The following is a 17,185-nucleotide window of genomic DNA, read 5'->3' on the forward strand; positions in this document are numbered from 1 at the left end:
TATGTTGTTGCTAGGTACCATCGAGTCACTTCTGACTCATAGCAACCCTATGTACAGCAGAATGAAACACTCCCTGGTCCTGTGCCATCCTTACAATCGTTGCTGTGTTTGAGCCCCTTGTTGCAGCAACTGTGTCAATCCATCTCTTTGAAGGTCTTCCTCTTTTTCGCTGACCTTCTACTTTACCAAGCATGATGTCTTCTTCAGAGGGTGGTCCCTCCTGATAATAATTCTGTCTTAGGTGTCTAATGCTGCTGTAACAGAAATACCACAAGTGAATGGCTTTAACAAAGAAAAATTTATTCTCTCATAGTCTAGTAGGTTAAAAGTCCAAATTCAGGACGCCAGCTACCGGGGAAAGCTTTCTCTCTCTGTCAGCCCTGGAAGAAGCTCCTTGTTGTCTATCTTCCCTTGGTCCTGGAGTTTCTTTGTGCAGGAACCCCAGGTCCAAAAGACGTGCTCTTCTCCTGGCACTACTTTCTTGGTGGTATGAGATCCCCGTCTCTCTACTCACTTCTCTCTTTTATATCTCAAAAGAGATTGGCTTTAGACAATCTAATCTTATAGATTGAGTCCTGTCTGATTAACATAACTGCCACTAATTCCATCTTATTAACATCATAGAGATAGGATTTACAACGCATAGGAAAATCACATCAGATGACAAAATGGTGGACAGTCACACAATACTGAGAGTCATGACTTAGCCAAATTGATACACATATTTTTGGGGGTCACAGTTCAATCCATGACAGTGTCCAAAGTACTTAAGACAAAGTCTTGCCATCTTCCCTTCTAAGGAGCATTCTGGCTATACTTCTTTCAAGACAGATTTGTTCATTCTTCTGGCAGTCCCTGGTATATTCAGTATTCTTTGCCAACACCATAATTCAAAGGCATCAATTCTTCGGTCTTCCTTATTCATTGTCCAGCTTTCATGTATATATATATGTATGTATACATATATGCACACACATATAAATACATATGTGCATATAGCTATATATATGAAAATAACCAAATTTGGGTTTGTTTTTGTTTTTTTTTAAGTTTTATTTCTCTGCTGAGATCTTATGTATATCTATTCATTTCAAGTATGTTTACTTTTACCTCATGGAGCATAGTTACAATAGCTATTTTAAAGTCTTTATCTGATGATTCCAACATCTGGGTTATTTGGGGATTGGATTGGCATTTGTTGATTTTTTTTCCCCCTCTTCAGATTAGTCAGATTTTTATGGTTCTTTGTATATTCAGTAATTTTAAATTGTATGCTGGACATTTTAAATATTATGTTATATAGACTTTGGGTACTATTTTAAGCCTCTAGAGAATATTGATTTTTTATTTTAGAGACAATCAGCCCAGTTAAGTTCAGAGCACAACTTCTGATTCACCTTCTATGCATGGTGGTTCCAATGTCATTTTAGTTTTTAAAGCCTTGGATCTCTCCTGTGCACACACCACTAAGAGATAAGCCCAGAACTTGTATGCATTCATACACTGAATTAGAGGATCTCCTTCTCAGTTCTATGGGATTCCTCTACACCATCTTTGGCTTACAGGGCCGCTTATCCCAGACCTTGGGCCAGAAAGATGGGTTTTCTCTTAGAGTTTTAGCTGCTCACATTGCTGCCACCACAATTACAGTTGCACTACTAGAAAAAAAAGAGGGAAAAATGAGATTTCTCCCAACTCTTTGAACCACATAGGTTCTTTGTCCCAGTTCCTCCTACCAGAAAGACAGGGTTTTTCCCAGCGTTTTTCCCAGCGTTTTAGCTTCTTATGCTACAACTCCACTAAGAAGCCATCCTCAGGTCAAAGAAAGCCGTGAGAGAAAATAGGAAAAATAGCAGCAGGGGAAACTGATCCCCACGCATGTCACAGTTCTAAGTTTTGACTTTCCTACCCAGTCTGCCTGCTTCTGTTTAATTTTCAGAGTTCTCAAGTAGTTGCATTTTGATTTTGTCCAGCATTTTTAGTTGGAATCAGTGGGAGAGATAGACTGTGATGGGCTTACTCCATCTTACTCCACCAAATGTTGTATCTTTTTTTTTGTGAAATATAATGCATATACATGCATAAAACTAATGTAAAGGTTGTTGGATTATATAAACGCCCTTGTAAACACCATCCAGATCAAGTTCTACTGGCTTTGTTTTATATCCTTTTGAGGCCATGTAATTAGGGTGCATGCTAATGTAGAAGCAAAGCATTACATCTTTTCCTCTTGTATCTTTATGAAATAACCATCTTTTTCTAGAAGTGCTTTTTGCTTTTAATTCTATTTTGCCAGATAAAATAGCTTTGCAGCTTTATTATTTTTTGTTGTTGTTTTTGCACGGTATATCCTTTTTTATCTTCTTCCTGACAACATTTCTGAATCCCTATGATTTAGATATGTGTCTTGTAAGCCACAAATAGTTGTGTTTGTTTTTTAACCAGTTTGATAATTCTTGTCTTTTAACTAGAGGAGTTTTGGGATTTGAATCTATCATCTTTATTTGAATTTTGCTTTTATGCCTATTCTAAGTTTTATTATATATTTTCCCTCATAATTTGGAAATTATACTTTTTGTTTGTGAATCCTTGACTTATTCAAGTCTAAAGCTAATTGATACTTTAACCTTCCATTAAAATGTTGCAAGAACCAGAATGCTAAGTTGTCCTCTTTCTGATTTATATGCAATTGTAGTCATTTATTGTTTTATCATTTTAAACATCAAAGGCATTATTATTAATGTTTTTGCATTTAATATTAATTGAGAAATATATTCACAGTTTTTATTGTACTACATTCCTTCCTGAATCTTTTACCTTCCAACTGGGATCAATTTCCTTCTGTCTGAGGAACATTTTTGGGAATTTTCTTTAGTGGCAGTCTGCCAGTAGCAGATTTGCTCTGTTCCGTTTTTGGTTTTCGTCTACAAGTGTTTTTCACCTTCATTCTTTGTGGATAGCTTTGTTAGATGTAGAATTTTTTCAGCATATCAAAGATATGACTTTTCTTGCTTTTGTTATTGTTGAGGTCAGCTCACATTCCAACAGTTGTTCCTTTAACATTAATCTGCGTTTTTATTCTAATTATGTTGAGGATATTTTGCTTTGCAATTTTACTCTTTGTCTGGATATAGATATCTTTTACTTTATCCATGTGAATTTGTTGTGATTTTTGAATCAGTGGTTTGAAGTCTTGCACTGCTTTTTGAAAAGTCTCAGCCATTACTTCTTCACCAGTTTCTTCTGTCCAGCATTCGTTTCCTCCTCTCCTTGTGGGGTCCACCTGAACTTACAGATGAAAATTATTGCATCCTCTATGTCTGTTACTCTCTATGCTGTATTTCCATTTATTTATTTCTCCACACTTCATCAATAGTGTCTTCTGATAATCCCCAGTTCACAGTTCTCTCTTTAGTTGTATCTAATCTTTTGTGAAGCCTATTCCCTGAGTTAATTCTGAATATTCCATTTTTCAGTTTTAGAGTTTTCATTTGGTTCTTTTTCATCAGTTTGGTGTCATTTTTATAGCTGTCAATTTCATGCCAAAGATTATCTCCTTCAACACTGTAATCATAGCTGTTTCACAACCTGTGTCTGATAATTCTAATATTAAGCGAGTATTTTCTGTTTTCTGTTTTTTGTCGGTTCTGTCTCAAGTTGTCTTGTCATCTTGGGCATTGTCATTATTTATTCTTTTACTACTGTTTTATTTTAATCCTAGATATTAAAACAGACATTTGAACAAAAATTAGTACTTTTACCAGTTCTCGCACATTGCAAATACTATAACTCCATTTAACCCCTTTTCTTTTATGTTATTATTGCTGTGTATTTTATTATTATGTATTTTTTAAAGAAAATGAGTTATTAACTCTACATTAAATGGGAATCTTCTACTCAGCAAAAAACACCATGAAGAGAAAAGATAAACCACAAACTGAGAGATGGTATTTTTGCCCTCATTTAACCAAGATAAGATTAGTATCCAAATCATACAAAAGAATTCTGCCTTAAAAAAAAAAAAAAATCAATGAATGATAAAAGAAAAATGAACAAAGAGCATAAATAGGTAGAACAGGAGCATGAGTATTCAATGAACATATAAAAATGCTCTAGTTCAGGAGAGGCAGAGCCAAGATGGTGGACTAGTTAGATGCACCAAGCCATCCCTCTGCAACAAAGACCTGAAAACACAAGTAGAACAGATACAGACATCAATCCTGGAACCCCCAACTTTAAATGAAAGGATAAAGTATTAGATCGGAAGCCACTGAGAAAAAGAAACTGATTGAAAACGGTGAACACGTAGAGATATGGAGTGGAGGTTCCCTGCCGACCAACCCAGCAAAGTACAGCATCTTGAAATAAAGCCCAAAACCCCGCACAAAGAGCATAGAAAGTCACCTTCACAGAATTCCCAATAGAAGATAGAGGAGCGGCATGGCTACACCCAGAGCAAAGTAAGGTCCCGTTTGCTGGCTGCAGCTCAAGTAAGTGTCCAGACACTCTCACATGGTAACCAGAGGAGCATGTTCCTACAGCCCCACACTTCTGGCGAGTAATGCCAATAACTGCCCCACCCCAGCAGCCCTGACTGCCAGGGACTACAGTAAAACCCCTCCATCCCCCAATCAACACCCATCTGCCCCCCTTGCATCCCCTCCCACCTCTGCCCACCAGCCACACGCTGCTGTGCTGCAGCCTAGCAACCTGGCTTTGCACACCTCCTTCCCTGCCAGCCAGTCTGGCTGCACACCCTCCCTCCCCACGGACTCTGAGCCACTGCCCCACAGCCGAGTGCCCTGTGTCCATGCCCCTCTCTCCTTGCCCAGCCCTGCCCTGCTGCCCTGCAGCTGAGCACCCTGGCCTGTGCCTCTTCCTCCCCGACGATTCTGCCCCACTGCCCTGCAGCTGACTGCCTGGGCCTATGCCCTTCCATCCCTACCGGCTCCACCCTGATACATCACAGCCTGGCGACTTGATCCCCTGCCCATGTCCCCTCCCTTCCCACCAGCACTGCCCTGCAGCTGAGTGTTCTGGCCTGTGACTTTCCCTCCCCAGCGGCTCTGCCCCGTGGCACCACAGCCAGGTGACCCAGCCCCCTCCTCAAGCCTTCCCTGGCAGCTCTGCCCTACTGCCCCACAGCTGAGCATCTCAGCCCATGCCTCTCCCTCCCCACCAGCTCTGACCTGCTGCCTGCAGATGAGCAACCTGGCCCCACGCCCCTCCCTCACCACCAGCTCCACCCCACTGTCCCACAGCAGAATGTCCTGACCTGTGCCCCTCTCCCCACTGGTTCTGCCCCACTGCGCCACAGCTAGATGACAGCCTTGTGCCCGCTCCCTCCCTGCTGGCTCCTCCCCTCTGTGCTGGAGCTGAGTGACCCATCCCACTTTCTTCCTGCACCACTGCCCTGGAGCTGAGGTACCCGGCCCCACACTGCTCCCTCCCCGCCAACTCTGCCCCACCATGCCGCAGCTGAGCGCCCAGGATTGTGCCCCTCCATCCCCGCCAACTCTGCCCTGCTGTGCTATAGCCAGGCAACCCAGCCCGGTGTCCATCCCCACTGGCCCTATACAGATGCCCCTCAGCTGAGTGTCCTGGCCACGTGCCCTCCCTACCCACCGGCCCTGCCTAGCCTGACAAGATGGTGAAAACTATCATGCCCAGATGAGCAACAAAGCACGCCCAGTCTACCCACCCAGATATACCAAAACAAAACAAACAGGACAGAACTAACAAATGTACAATCAATCAATAATAAAAATACCTGAATATCTCAGAGACGGCAGACAATATCAAAACATGTAAAAAAGCAGGACAGTATGGCTCCAACAAGTGACCAAACAAAGAATCAGATGACCTTCCAGTTAGAAAAAAGGCACTGGAACTATCTGATATGGAATTCAGAACACTAATATTTAGGGCTGTCTGAGAGATTAGCAAAGAAATCAAGAAAAACACAGACAAAACCAATGAAAACAGCAAAATAAAGGAAAACACAGACAAAGCAATGGAAGAATTCAGGAAAATAATACAAGAACAAAAAATTTAAAAAAAATTAGAAATCATACAAAAATAGCAACTAGAAATCCAAAAGATAAACAACAAAATTTCAGAAATGGACAGATCAACAGAAGGTTTTAGGAACAAATTTGAAACAATCGAAGACAATCAGCAAGATTGAAGACAAACCCATGGATGCCACTTTAAGGAAAAATCAGAGCAAAGAATGAAGAATAATGAAGAAAATATAAGAATTATGTGAGACACAATCAAGAGGAAAAATTTTCATGTAATCAGAGTTTCAGAACAGGGGGAAAAAACAGAAGATTGTTGAAGATCTACTGGCAGAATACTTCCCTAATATCATGAAAGACAAAAAGATGATCATCCAAGAAGCTCAACAAACCCCATAAAGATAGACCCCAAAAGAAATTCACCAAGACATATTATAATCACACTTGCCAAAACCAAAAACAAAGAATCCTGAGAGCAGCTCAAGAAAAAAGAAAAGCCACTTACAAAGGGGAAACAATAAGACTAAGCTCTGATTACTTGGCAGAAACTATGCAGGCAAGAACATTTATAAAACCGTGAAAGAAAAACTGCCAACCAAGAATAATATATCCTGCAAACTCTCTCTCAAATGCAATGGCAAAATTAGGACATTTCCAGATAAACAGAAATTAAGGGAATTTGTAAAATCAAATTTACAAGAAATATTAAAGGGAGTCCTTGGGTTAGAGAACCAACAACATCAGACAACAGCCTGAGGCTAGGACACAGCGCAGCATCAGCCAGATACCAACAGAGGTAAAGAACTTTCAACAGTAAACCAAAACTAAAATATTTAAAACAGGGAAACAGGGGCATCAGTCTGTAATACATCAAATCAAAACAATAAAAGGGGGAATAAACAATGTAGGTATAGAACTTTAAAATGGAGAGGAAATCAAGGCAACATCAAGTAATAAATGACTGGTTTAAACTTAGGAAGATAAGTGTAAATTTCAGTGTAACCACAAAGTTAGTTAACAAACTTACTCATCAAAAGAAAAAAGAAAAATATAGACTCAATAAACACAAAATCTATAATTACAAAAGAAATGAAAAGAAATTCCACAAACAAAAGGAATTCAGCACAGGAAAGTAAGAGGAACAAAGAAAATGTCAACACCAAAAAAAAAAAAAAAAGCACAATGAAATTACAGCAATAAACTCACATCTATCCATAATCACACTGAATGTAAATGGCTTAAATGCACCAGTAAAGATATAGTGATAGAATGGATTAAAAACCTGACCCATCAATGTGCTGCCTACAAGAGACACAACTTAGACAAAAAGACATAAATATATTAAAAAATCAAAGGATGGAAAAATATATATCAAGCACACAGCAACCAAAAAAGAGCAGGTGTTGCAATACTAATTTCAGATAAAATAGACTTTTAGGCAAAATCTACCACAAAAGACAAGGAGGGACATTATATAATGATTAAAGGGATAGTTCACCATGATGACATGACCATAATAAAAATCTACACACCCACAACAGGGCTCCTAAACACGTAAAGCAGACTCCAACAGCACTGAAAAGAGAAATTGACAGTTCCACAGTAATAGTAGGAGACTTAACACACCACTCCCAGTAAAGTACAGAACATCTAGAAAAAAACTCAAGAAACAAAAGATCTAAAGGCCATAGTCAACCATCTTGATCTCATAGACATATATAGAACACTCCACCCAATAGCACCAAAGTATACATTCTTTTCCAATGCACGTGGAACATTCTTGAGAGTAGACCACATTTTATGCCACAGTGTAACCCTCAATAAAATCCAAAACATTGAAATAATACAAAGCATCTTTTCTGATCACAATGCCATAAAAGTAGAAATTAATAACAGGAGGAGCAAGGAAAAATTAAAAACTTGGAAACTGAATAACACCTTGCTTAAAAACTACTGAATAATAGAAGAAATCAAAGATGGATTAAAAAAATTCCTAGAATCAAATGAGAATGAAAACATGTCATACCAAAACCTTTGGGACACAGCAGAGGCAGTGCTCGGGGTCAATTGTAGCAATAAAAGCACACATCATAAAAAAAGAAAGGGCTAAATTCAGAAAGTTAGCCCTACAACTCAAAACAAATAGAGAACAGCAAAGGAAGCCCACAGTCACCAGAAGAAAGTAAATAATAATGATCAGAGGAGAAATAAATGAAATAGAGAACAGAAAAGCAAAATCAAAAAGAAAGCAAAATCAACAAGACCAGAAGTTGGTTCTTTGAAAAGATCAACAAAATCAACATATCACTGGCCAAAATGACAAAAGAAAAACAGGAGAGGAAGCAAATAACCAAAATAAAAAATGATATGGGGGACTTTACAACAGACCCAACTGAAATAAAAAGATCATATTACAGTACTGGGAAAAACGATACTCCAACAAATTTGACAAACTAGAGGAAACAGATAAATTTCTAGAAACACACTACCTACCCAGACTAACACAAACTGAGGTAGAAAACCTAAACAGACCCATAACAAGAGAAGAGACTGAACAGGTAATTTAAAACAAACAAACAAACAAAAAAACCCCAACAACAATAACAAAAAGCCCTGGCCTGGATGTCTTCAAGAGAATTCTACCAGACATTCAGAGAAAAGCTCACACCAGTACTACTCAAACTGTTTCAGAGCATAGAAGAGGAAAGGATAGTTCTGAGTTCATTCTATGAAGCTAGCATAACCGTGATACCAAAACCAGGCAATGACACCACAAAAAAAAGAAAATACAGACCAATATCTCTCATAAATATAGATGTAAAAATTCTCAACAAAATTCAAGCCAATAGAATTCAGCATCATATATTTTAAAAAATACACTACGACCAAGTGGGATTCATACCAGGTATGCAAGGATGGTTCAGCATTAGAAAATCAATCAGTGTAATCCACCACATAAAAAAAAAAAAAAAATCACATGATCATCTTAATTGATTCAAAAGGGCATTTGATAAAGTCCAACACTCAGTCCCAATAAAAACTCTCAATAAAATAGGAATAGAAGGAAAATTCATCAACATAATAAAAAGCATCCATACAAAACCAACAGCCAACATCATTCTCAACAGAGAGAGGCTGAAAGCATTTCCCTTGGGAACGGGAACAAGACAAGGATGCCCTTTATCACCACTCCTATTTAACATTGTGCTAGAAGTCCTAGCTGGAGCGATAAGGCAAGAAAAAGAAATAAAGGGCATCCAAACTGGTAAGGAAGAAGTAAAACTATCCCTATTTGCAGATGATATGATACTATACACACCAAAAAAAAAAAACAAAACCCGTTGCTGTCAAGTTGATTCCCACTCATAGCAACCCTACAGGACAGAGTAGAACTACCCCGTAGAGTTTCCAAGGAGCGCCTGGTAGAGTTGATCTGCTGACCTTTTGGTTAGCAGCCATAGCACTTAACCACTACACTACCAGGGTTTTCATACTATGCATAGAGAACCCTAAATATCCACAAGAAAACTGCTGGAACTAATAGATTCTGTGGAGTAGCAGGATACAAGATCAATGTACAAAAATCAGTTGGATTCCTATACACCAACAAAGAACTATGATAAGGAAATCAGGAAAACAATACCATTTATAATAGCACCTAATAAAATATAATTGTTGTTTTTGTTAGATGCTGTCAAGTCAGTTCTGACTTATAGGGATCCTATGTACAACAGAAGGAAACACTGCCCGGTACTGTGCCATCCTCACAGTTGTTGTGCTTGAGCCCATTGTTGCGCCACTGTGTCAGTCCATCTCATTGAGGGTCATCCTCTTTTTTGCTGACCCTCTACTTTACCAAGCCTGATGTCCTTCTCCAGGGACTGGTCCTTCCTGATAACATGTCCAAAACACTTAGGAATAAATCTAACCAGGGACGTAAAAGACCTATACAAAGAAAACTACAAAACACTGTCTCAAGAAACAAAAAGAGACCTACATAAATGGAAAAATATACCATGCTCATAGATAGGAAGACTCAACAATGTAAAAATATCAATCCTATCCCAAGTGATCTACAGATATAATGCAGTCTCAATCCAAATACCAACAGCATTCTTTAAAGAGATGGAAAAACTAATCATTAACTTTATACGGAAAGGAAAGAGGCCCCAGATAAGCAAAGCATTATTAAAAAAGAAGAACAAAGTGGAGGCCTCACACTACCTGATCTCAGAACCTACTATACAGCCACAGTAGTTAATAGAGCCTGGTACAACGACAGACACGTAGACCAATGTAACAGAATCGAGAACCCAGTTGTAAATCCATCCCCCTATGGTCACCTGATCTTTGACAAAGGCTCAAAGTCCGTTAAATGAAAAGACAGTCTCTTTAACAAATGGTGCTGGCAAAACTGATGTCCATCTGTAAAAAAATGAAACAGGACCCATACCTCATACCATACACAAAAACTAATTAGAAATGGATCAAAGACCTAAATATAAAACCTAAAACTTTAAAGATCATGGAAGAAAAAATAGGGACAATGCTAGGGGCCCTAAATATGGCATAAGTAGGATACAAACCATAACTAACAATGCAGAAATACCAGATAACTGGGATCTCCTAAAAATTAAACACTTATGCTCATCAAAAGACTTCAGAAAAGAGTAAAAAGAGAACCTACAAACCGGGAAAAAATTTTGGGCTATGATGTATCCACCAGAGGTCTAATCTCTAAAATCTACAGGAAAATGCAACACCTCTACAACAAAAAGACAAATAATGAGCAAAGGAAAAAAAATGGGCAAAGGATATGAACAGACACTTCACAAAGAAGACATTCAAGCAGGGAGATTGAAACTCTTATGCATTGCTGGTGGGAATGCAAAATGGTACAGCTATTTTGGAAAATGATATGGCGCTTCCTTAAAAAGCTAGAAATAGACATACCATATGATCCGGCAATCCCACTCCTAGGAATATATCCTAGAGAAATAAGAGCTGTCACAAGAATAGACATATGCACACCCAAGTTCATTGCAGCATTGTTCACAATACCAAAAGGGTGGAAACAACTTAGGTGCCCATCAACAGATGAATGGATAAACAAACTATGGTACATACACACAATGGAATACTATGCAGCGATAAAGAACAACGATGAATCTGTGAAGCATCTCACAGCATGGATGAATCTGGAAGGCATTATGCTGAGTGAAATAAGTCAATCACAAAAGAACAAATACTGTATGAGACCACTATTATAAAAACTCATGAAAAGATTTACACACAAAAACCATCTTCGATGGTTAGGAGGGAGGGGAGGGGTGGGGAGAGAAAAGCACTAAATAGACAATAGATAAGTGTAACTTTGGTGAAGGGTAAGACAGTACACAGTACTGGAGAAGCCAGCACGACTTGTCCAAGGCAAGGTCATGGAAGCTTCATAGACACATCCAAACACCCTGAAGGACCAGATTACTGGGCTGAGGGCTATGGGGACCATGGTCTCAGGGAACATCTAGCTCAATTGACATAACATAGTTTATAAAGAAAATATTCTATATCCTACTTTGGTGAGTAGCATCTGGAGTCTTAAAAGTTTGTGAGTGGCCATCTAAGATACTCCACTGGTCTCACCCCATCTGGAGCAAGGGAGACCCTATGAAGAAAACTAAAGACACAAGGGAAAGATTAGTTCAAAGGACTAGTGGACCACAACTACCACAGCCTCCACCAGACTGAGTCCAGCACATCTACGTGGTGCCTGGCTACCACCACCGAATGTTCTGACAGAGCTGGAGAAAAATGTAGAATAAAATTCTAACTCACACACACACAAAAAAGACCAGATTTACTGGTCTGATAGAGACTGGAGAAACCCCAAGAGTATGGCCCTGGACACCCTTATAGTTCAGTAATGAAGCCACTCCTGAGGGTCACCCTTCAGCCAAAGATTAGACAGGTCCATAAAACAAAACAAGACTAAATGGTCACACCAGCCCAGGGGCAAGGACAAGAAGGCAGGAGGGGACAAGAAAGCTGGTAATGGGGAACTCAAGATCGAGAAGGGGAGACATGTTGTGAGGTTGGCAACCAATGTCACAAAACAGTATGTGTATTAATTGTTTAATGAGAAACTAGTTTGCTCTGTAAACCATCTAAAGTACAATAAAAAAAAATGCTCTAGTTCAACAGAGATCAAAAAAAAAAAAAAAAGAAAAAACCCATTGCCGTCAAGTCTTTTTCGACTCATAGTGACCCTATAGGACAGAGTAGAACTGCCCCATAGAGTTTCCAAGGAGTGCCTGGTGGGTTCAAACTTCTGAACTTTTGTTTAGCAGCCATAGCTCTTTAACCACTGCGCCACCAGGGTTTCCCAGTAGGTATCAGGGAAATGTAAATCAACATTACAATGATGTATTTTATTTCATGAGACTGGCAGAAATTATGAAATCTGACAATGTCAAGTGTTAAGAAATCTGACAGTATCAAGTGTAGACAAGGATATAGGTCAATGAGAATGCTTATACACTGTTGGTAGGAGTATAAATTAGTACATTCTCTTTGGAAAACAGTTTGACATTAGCTAATGAATTTCTACCTGCTCATGTACTATGACTCAGAAATTCCATTACCAGGTATATTCCCAAAAGAATTCTGACATGCGTGCTCCAACAGGCCTGGGAACACTGTGTTAAGAGAAAAAATAAATAAGTAAACCAAAAGTCCATCAACAGAAAAACAGATAAATTGTGGAACAGACATGCAAAGAAATACTATACAGCAGTGAAAATTAACGAATGACAGCTACAATATAGATGTATCACACAGACATAATGTTAAGCAAAAATACAAGCCGTCAAAGATGCATACAGATTGATTCTGTTTATATCAACTAACAACAAGCAAAGCACATAATATATTATTTACAGGATTATACATATACGGTAAAAATATAAAGAGAAACAAAAGAATGGTAAACACAAAATTCAAAATAGTGATCACCTCTGGAGGACAGGTGGGAGGGAGCCTAAAGGTACTGGATGGTGGGTATGTGGGTGGTCATTAATACTGCATATATTTTAAACTCCTTAAGACATTACTATCTTATATAAACAAACAAACAAAACCCAAACCTGTTGCCATTGAGTCGATTTCAACTTACAGCGACCCTATAGGACAGAGTAGAACTGCACCGTAGGATTTCCAAGGAGCAGCTAGTAGATTTGAACTGCCAACCTTGTTGTTAGCAGCCGTAGCATTTAACCACTGCACCACCAGGGATTATTTTATGTAGTTGATACTAATTTAGATTTAGCCATATATTTTAACTCTTTGTGTTGCTTCTCTTTCTTTCCTGCATTTCCTTGCTTTTTTCTGGGAGCATTTTTCTTATTCTTGAAAAACTCATTCTTAGTTTTTAAATTAGGTCTGATGGTGATAAATTCTCTCAGTTTTTGTTTGTCTGATAATGCATTTGTCTTCATTTTTTAAGGATATTTGTTCTGGAGCTAGATTTCTAAATCAGCATTTAATTTTTACTGCTTTGAAGGTAGGACATGTCATGGTCTGCTGTCTTCCGACTTTCTTTTGAAAATTCAGCTGAAATCTTAGTATTGCTCTTTAGTATATCTTTTCTGTTTTTAATATTCCTTTTAGTTGATTTTTATAAATTTTACCATGAAATGTGTGTAGTTTTCTTGGTATTCATTCTGTATAGGGTTTATGAGGCTTCTTGAATCTATGGCTTAATATTTTTAATCAGTTTTGGAATATTCATGGCCATTATCTTTTCAAATATAGTTTTTGTCCCATTGTTCTCTCCTTCTGGGTCTCTGATTACATGGATGTTAAATCATTTTGAGGGTCTCACATTTCTCGTATGATTTTTGTGTGTCTTTTAACTCATTCTTTTCTTCTGACCTGTCTTTCTGTTTGCTAATCCTTTCTTCAGCTGTTAAAACCTTTTGAAAAGTTTTAAAAAGTTAAAAGCTGTTAAAATCTGCTCTTAAACGTATGTATTGGGTTTTAACTTTCAGTTATTGTACTTTTCAGTTCTGGAATTTCCATTTGACTCTTTTCTTAGATTATACTTCCCATTTGTTTCATATTTTCTTGAACATATTTATGACAGGTCTTTAATGTCCTTGTCTGATAATTCCAAAATCTATATTACCTAGAGCAGGGGTCAGCAAACTACATCCAGCCTGCTGCCTGTTTTCATATGGCCTATGAGCTAAGAATGGTTTTTACGTTTTTAAAGGGTTTTAAAAAAAAAAAAAAAAAAAAAAACCTACGTAACAGAAACTGCTTGTAACCTACAAAACCTAAACTATTTACTGTCTGACCTTTTCTGGAAAAGTTTGCCAATCTTTGGCCTATAGGTCTGTTTCTACTGTCTGTCTTTTTGTCTTGGTCCTATTTCTTAATATGCCTAGAAATAGTTGTACAGTATTGGTACTCATTTACTATAGTTTATTAAATAATGGAGATATTTTTAAAAATTGAGATATAATGCATACAGTATAGTGCACAAATCATAAGTGTATATCTTAGTGAATTTTTAATTAGCCATGACACAAATCAAGGTATTAAACATTCACAGCACCCCAGAGGCCCCCTTGAACTCCGAGTGTGTAACCACTAGCCAGTAGCTGTCTTGCCGATTCGTTTCCGACACACGCACGCAGAGTAGAATTGCACTCCCGAGGGTTTTCAAGGCTGTGGCCTTTCAGAAGCAGATTGCCAGGCTTTTCTTCCAGTGCACCTCTGGGTGGGTTCAAACTGCCAACCTTTCAGTTAGTAGTCAAGCACCTAACCGTTTGTACCACCCAGGGACTCACTCCTTCAAAGCATATACTCCCTGCCAAAAATAGCCACTCTTCTGACTTTTATCACTATAGATTACTTTTGCTTGTTCTTGAACTTTATGTAGATGAATTATATTGTGTCTACTGTTCCGTGTCCCATTTTTTCTACTCAATATTCTGTCTATAGAATTCATCCACATTGTTGCACACAGCAGTGGTTTATCTTTTTCATTACTACGTGATATTCCATTGTGTGAACAGGCCACAGTTTATCCATTCTATAGTTCATAGCCATCTGTGTTTTCTCTCTTATGTTTTAGATTTAATCTATCTGGAATTGTTATGTATTCTGTTTTATGTTTCTCCACAAGGATATCCAGTTGGCCCTGGGCTGTTTATGCGTAAGACTGGCCTTTCCCCACTGCGTTGTGGTGTGCTTTGTCATAAAGCAAGGGACTGTTCATGAGAGGGCCTGTTGCTGAGATCTCTGTTCTTTTCTGTGGTCTGTTTATTTGCTGTGTCATTGTCACTTTGTCTTGATGACTGGGCTTTGTCCTTCGTGTATTCTTACCTAGAGTCCAGCAGAATAATTTTAGGGCTTGGAGTTTCATTTCATCAGGGGTTATAGGTAGTCAGATTCTGACACCAGGTAAATCAAGTATGCTGGAGAAGGGATTCCTGTTTTAGGCAAAAGGTTTATTAGAAATTTACCAAGCCCCCTTGTCATTGTCTGTACAGTTCAGTGTTGCTACTTTGGTGCTGTAAATGCTCCTCCTACTTGTTTTTGTTTTTTTGTTCAGCTATCCTCCTCCTAGCCTTCCACTCCAGCTAAAAAAAAGAGGTACTGTATAAAGTCTCTTATGATACAGAAAAAGTCCTGATAAGTGAATTATGCTAATCTTGAACTTTCAATCAATAAACAAATAATAGTAATTTTGATTTCGTTCTGGCTCTTGGCTCTTTATGTGTTGAAGTATACTGCTTCTTTCACCTTTTATTCTTTAGAACTGTTACGTCTTTTTTTCTTTCCTACCATGAGCATTTATTACATTTTTAAACTTTTCTTAATTATAATATTTTAAAGGATATTTTAAATTTTTTTAAAAGTTAAGAGTATTTGCCCATGGAATAGAGATAAGATGTAGAAAAAAATGTAATATGTGGCTTGAAAGGGCAAATTAAAGATGAATAGGACAAGAAATTTTTATCCAAACTGGTTCTTAAGTGGCTAATCTGTCCAAAATTATTTGTAAAGGTTTAAACATGTCTGTAGAAATAGACCGAAGCATGGATGTGGAGGGAAGCAAAGCCCTGGTTCCAGGTTCACCAGGGTTTTAGTTCTTCTCTTTTAAAGTCATGAGTCAAAACCTGACTATAAGGATACACCTTAGAGTTAGGCACGTGGAAACCAGTTCCCTGTGCCTTTTCCTTCCTAAACATACAGCTGTGTAGAAGGGCAGTTATCTCTGGTAATCCTAGAGTCATCATAACATTTTATTTACTAAGATGGATTAATATTTTGCCCAACATTCAGTTGAGGGAAAAGCCAGAGAAGATCTTCATAAAGCAGAAATGGCATAGGTTTTCTGGGATGTTTGTACTAGATGATAGTTACTTACTATTCCTAAATAAAAGATTTGTGATTATTATAATTATTGATTAGTAGAATATACTTGTTTATAGTGGTTACATTTATTAAATTCTTCCTAGGTGCTAGGAGTTAAGCCAAGATCCTTATATAATTACCTCATTAAACTGTCAGCAATCCTAATAGTAGATACTGTTTTTACCCCCATTTTATAGATAAGGAAATCAAAGCTTGGCTTAGAGAGATTTAAAAAATGTGTCTGATATTCCAGCCTTAGCAGCCACCTCATGTACTTATTATGTCTCTGAGATTTGCTTTGAATTTTTATGTATCTCTAAAGATTTCTCAGTTTTTTCAAACAGTAGTTTATGCTAATAACTATTCTATTCTAAATTTCAACATTTAGTTTCACTATTTATAGCATGTAATTTTTAATTAGCAACAATTTGGCATTAGAACTCGAGGAAGTAAAAGAAATGAATGAGACCAACATACTTTTTGCAAATTCTGCCCTTCACTGAGTGACAGTCCATTTTTTACATGGCACAAATACCTGGAAACAAGTGTGGCAGCAGCACACCTGCTGAAGGAATCCACATCCACAGAGGCCTTCCCTGCGAGGCCTGGGAATACAGCTTTTACCTGGAAGAACATGAATGCAGGGTTTTTAACAAATTGCTTGATAAGTAGCATTCTCTTTAATAATCTCTTGGTAATAAGTTTAAAAGAAGGAATTAAGCCAAAGGCAGTTTGCATGCACA

General features: G+C 38.0%; 1 protein-coding gene and 1 long non-coding RNA gene across 4 annotated transcripts in view; one reads left to right on the forward strand and one right to left on the reverse strand.

Moving 5' to 3' along the window:
- The window catches only part of TTL (tubulin tyrosine ligase), a 53,241-nt gene that overhangs the window by 31,873 nt on the left and 4,183 nt on the right, over nt 1–17,185 (forward strand). The gene's annotated exons all lie outside the window — the stretch shown is intronic.
- Nucleotides 1–17,185, reverse strand: part of LOC111822855 (uncharacterized) — an 82,469-nt gene that overhangs the window by 25,069 nt on the left and 40,215 nt on the right. Inside the window, exon 3 of one of the 2 annotated variants that reach the window (XR_002825954.1) lies at nt 16,978–17,066. This is a non-coding gene — a long non-coding RNA (uncharacterized LOC111822855). Of the gene's footprint in view, nt 1–14,301; nt 17,067–17,185 lie in introns of those variants that run through there. The other variant, XR_002825953.1, reaches the window with a different exon arrangement.

This window comes from Trichechus manatus, unplaced genomic scaffold, assembly GCF_000243295.1.
Source record: "Trichechus manatus latirostris isolate Lorelei unplaced genomic scaffold, TriManLat1.0 scaffold00219, whole genome shotgun sequence".
Lineage (NCBI taxonomy): Eukaryota > Metazoa > Chordata > Mammalia > Sirenia > Trichechidae > Trichechus > Trichechus manatus.